Raw genomic sequence first — 5,000 nt, 5'->3', positions numbered from 1 at the left:
AAATTCTGTTAGGTATGGGCTTTAATCTGCTGCAAATTGTATCCCTCCACTTTTTGCTCCCTATGGCTACTAAATTCTGTTAGGTATTGACAATTCCACAAACCTTTGTTTTTATTATTCCCTTTGGAATATATAGTAAACAAGAAATGTCTGTGTATTAGCGGGGGCAGTGGTCTGTCTTTGATCACACCTTGATAAATCAATTAGGTATGGGTGGAGTTAGGGGGTGGGGATCACTAGAACCTGTTCTGCTATTTATTCACTATATGCTAGGCTGTTAGGCCTTCTGGCTGTGTAGTCTTCTAGATGTGAAGTATTCTAGTGTAAAGTATGCAGGCTACAGTAATATAACATAGGAGATATACAGGAGATGCCTCAGCTGATGTGACCCCCTTCTTCTCTCTCTCTTCCCAGGTATGGGCTTTAATCTGCTGCAAATTGTATCCCTCCACTTTTTGCTCCCTATGGCTACTAAATTCTGTTAGGTATGGGCTTTAATCTGCTGCAAATTGTATCCCTCCACTTTTTGCTCCCTATGGCTACTAAATTCTGTTAGGTATGGGCTTTAATCTGCTGCAAATTGTATCCCTCCACTTTTTGCTCCCTATGGCTACTAAATTCTGTTAGGTATGGGCTTTAATCTGCTGCAAATTGTATCCCTCCACTTTTTGCTCCCTATGGCTACTAAATTCTGTTAGGTATGGGCTTTAATCTGCTGCAAATTGTATCCCTCCACTTTTTGCTCCCTATGGCTACTAAATTCTGTTAGGTATTGACAATTCCACAAACCTTTGTTTTTATTATTCCCTTTGGAATATATAGTAAACAAGAAATGTCTGTGTATTAGCGGGGGCAGTGGTCTGTCTTTGATCACACCTTGATAAATCAATTAGGTATGGGTGGAGTTAGGGGGTGGGGATCACTAGAACCTGTTCTGCTATTTATTCACTATATGCTAGGCTGTTAGGCCTTCTGGCTGTGTAGTCTTCTAGATGTGAAGTATTCTAGTGTAAAGTATGCAGGCTACAGTAATATAACATAGGAGATATACAACATAGGAGATATACAGGAGATGAACAGGAGGGAAACAGGAGGACAAAGAACACTTCATCCTCCATCTGAAACCCCAGCAATCAACATACTGCAGTGAGTTACCTGCCTCATCATCACCTTCAGTCTGCACAACCTGGACACTGATCTCCATGCTGACCTAAATGTTGTCACACACTGCCTCTGTCTCACTTATACATTAACTATACTTCCTGTAGGCTCTCCACACTTCCAGTACATCACCTTCTCACTGCTCATTCTAGGCCACTCCAATCTCACTCTATATCACTACTCTGACCAACTTTACACAGAAATATGGCTCCTAGATCCAGTCCCATACCAGTCCTTGCTGTCAGGTCTCGCCCCCTCTCAACTTCCACACCTTTCAGACGCACCCACAACCCACACAACCTAATTACTATCTCACCTGTCCCCTCCCTTCCTTTCTCCTGTGCTCTCTGGAATGCTAGATCAGTCTGCAACAAGCTCCCAACCATCCACGACCTCTTTATCTACCACTATTTTAACCTTCTTGCCATCACTGAAACCTGGCTGTCCGCATCTGACACTACCTCTCCTGCTGCCCTCTCTTATGGAGGCCTCTCCTTCACACACTCGGTCAGACCTGATGGCCGCCAGGGTGGAGGAGTGGGCATCCTCCTCTCCCCCAACTGCACCTTCCGCGCCATCCCACCTGAGCCCTCCCTCACATTCTCCACCTTTGAGGTACACACTATCCGCCTCTTCTACCCCATTCACCTCCTTGTGGCTGTAATCTACCGCCCCCCTGGCCCCTGCTCCCCTTTCCTTGATAACTTTGCTGCGTGGCTTCCACACTTTCTTGCCTCTGACCTTCCCTCTATCATCCTCGGTGACTTTAACATTCCTATTGACATCAAAAATGCTGCCTCCTCTAACCTTCTTGACCTTACCACCTCCTTTGGACTTTCTCAATGGACCTCCACCCCCACTCATAATCTCGGACACTCCCTTGACCTAGTCTTCACCCACCATTGTAATCTCTCTGATTTCTCTAATTCTTCCTTCCCACTCTCTGACCACAATCTGCTCTCTTTCACCCTCTCATCCTCCCCTCTCCCCTCATTGCCCAGACCCACAGTCACCAGACGTAACCTCGGGTCTCTTGACCCCACTGTCCTGTCTTCCCTGGAGACTTTCCTCTCTCCTCTCTCAACCATGACTTGCCCCAACCAGGCTGCCTCTTTCTATTACTCTTCTCTCACCTCTGCTCTCGACTCTGTAGCCCCCCTCCACACTGTTCCCCTTCGACGCTCTAAACCACAACCCTGGCACAACAAAATAACTAGATTCTTGCAAAAATGTGCACGCTCTGCTGAACGCCTCTGGAGGAAATCTCACTCTCTGGAAGACTTCCTCCATTTCAAGTTTATTCTCTCCTCCTACAGCGCTGCTCTCTCCTATACCAAACAATCTTTCTTCAAATCTCTCATCTCTTCCCACTCCTCCAATCCCCGACGTCTCTTTGATACTTTCAACACTCTACTTCGCCCTGCACCACCCCTCCTCCCTTCATCCCTCACTGCCACTGACTTTGCCTCCTTCTTCCTCTCTAAAATTGAGGTAATCCGACATGATATCTCCTTCCATACCCCCTCTGCTGCCCACCCACCCCAATCATCCTCCCCTACCAACTACCCCACTCTGTCATCCTTCTGCCCTACTACAGCTGAGGAAGTCCGCTCCCTCATCTCATCCTCTCCCCCCTCTACCTGTCCCTTGGACCCTCTCCCCTCCCGTCTCCTCAGTTCCCTCTCCCCCACTGGCTGCTCCCACCTTGCTCACCTCTTTAACCTATCTCTTTCTACTGGCATCTTTCCCTCACCCTTCAAACACGCTCTGGTCTCGCCTATTCTTAAAAAACCTAACCTGGACCCTTTATCTCCCACAAGTTACCGCCCTATCTCTCTCCTCCCATTTGCCTCTAAAATACTAGAACGGCTGGTTTACAGGCGTCTCACCAGCTACCTGTCTGACCACTCCATCCTAGATCCCCTTCAATCTGGCTTTCGCCCACTTCACTCCACTGAGACTGCCCTAGTGAAAGTCACCAATGACCTGCTGTCAGCCAAATCCAAGGGTCACTTCTCCCTGCTTATCCTTTTGGACCTATCTGCTGCCTTTGACACTGTGGATCACCCTCTCCTCCTCCACACACTCCAAAACATTGGCCTCTCTGGCACAGTCTTCAACTGGTTTTCCTCTTACCTCTTCAACCGTTCCTTCTCAGTCTCTGCCTCTGGCTCTACCTCACCACCTTCTATCCTTCCTGTCGGGGTCCCTCTGGGTTCCGTCCTTGGCCCCATCCTGTTCTCTCTGTACACCTCCTCTCTGGGTGCACTCATTAACTCCTTTGGCTTCCAATATCACCTCTATGCAGATGACACCCAAATCTACCTCTCCTCTCCTGATCTGTCCCCCACTGTTTTCTCTCAAGTTTCCAACTGCCTCGCTGCCATCTCTACCTGGATGTCTGAGCGATTTCTGAAGCTGAATATGGACAAAACCGAACTTATTATCTTTCCCCCACCCAGAGCTTTGCCCCCTACTAATATCTCTATCACTGTTAACAACACCATCATCTCCCCTGTTCCCCAACTCCGCTGCCTGGGTGTCACTCTTGACTCCTCCCTCTCCTTTGCACCCCACATCCAAGCCCTGGCCCATTCTTGCCGGTTCCAGTTACGCAACATTGCTCGCATCAGGCCCTTTCTCTCACAGAGTGCAACTAAGCTGATCATCCACTCATTAGTCATCTCACGGCTTGACTACTGTAATGCTCTTCTCACTGGCCTCGCTCAATTCCAACTAGCTCCTCTCCAATCTGTCCTCAATGCTGCAGCCAGGCTTATCTTCCTCTCCCGCCGCTCTAACTCTGCTACTCCCCTTCAACAAAATCTGCACTGGCTTCCATTCCCCTACAGAATCCTCTTCAAACACCTCACACTCACATACAGGGCCATCTCTAATTCTATTGCTCCATATATCTCTAACCTCATCTCCATTCATACACCCTCCCGCCCTCTACGGTCAGCTGACGACTGTCGTCTCTCCTCCACCCTGATCACTGCTTCCCATGCTAGAGTCCAGGACTTTGCCCGTGCTGCACCCCTTCAGTGGAACGCACTCCCTCGCTCCATTAGACTCTCCCCGACCTTGCAAAGCTTCAAACGTGCACTGAAAACTCACCTGTTCATCAAAGCGTACCCCTCCACTGCATAAACCAGCTGGTTCTCCGACCCCTTGCCTGTTTACATCCTGCTATCTAACCACCATCCCCTCGCTTGCACCTCTTGTAATCTGTCTGTCTCCCCTTCCTACTAGATTGTAAGCTCCTCCGAGTAGGGCCCTCTTCCCTCCTATTGTCAAAGCCCACTTCTCTTCACATTTCACTCACAGCTCTCCTTTAATCCAACACTCAGTGACCATCTTCATCCTCATCTCCATCATTGGCCTCAAGCCTCTAGTTGTATGTTGATTGGGTCCTCACTAGTTACATTTAAGCTGTAATGTGTATTGAACTGTGGTGCTCTTTATTTGTACTGTATTTTTGTTATTCAATGTTATGCCAAGTTTTGTCTCCCTGTATTGTTCCTTTGTACGGCGCTGCGAAACACTTGTGGCGCCTTATAAATAAAATTATAATAATAATAATAATAATTCATTAAATATTTTATCCAGCTCTTTCAATTATTACATAAATAATATGAGTTTCACTTTAAAAAAAATTATTCTGACGTGAGAAGTTTTCAGGGGTGGCTCGTTGGTCTAGGGGTATGATTCTCGCTTTGGGTGCGAGAGGTCCCGGGTTCAAATCCCGGACGAGCCCAGCATTTAGCTGCCTTTTAGAGCCCATGATTGATTTCAAAGCCTCAATTGAATTTTGCTCTTGCCATTTTACACAATTAGTT

Source organism: Crinia signifera, chromosome 6 (genome assembly GCF_055691185.1).
Source record: "Crinia signifera chromosome 6, ASM5569118v1, whole genome shotgun sequence".
NCBI classification, from domain to species: Eukaryota; Metazoa; Chordata; class Amphibia; order Anura; family Myobatrachidae; genus Crinia; species Crinia signifera.
This window is presented reverse-complemented; position numbering follows the sequence as displayed.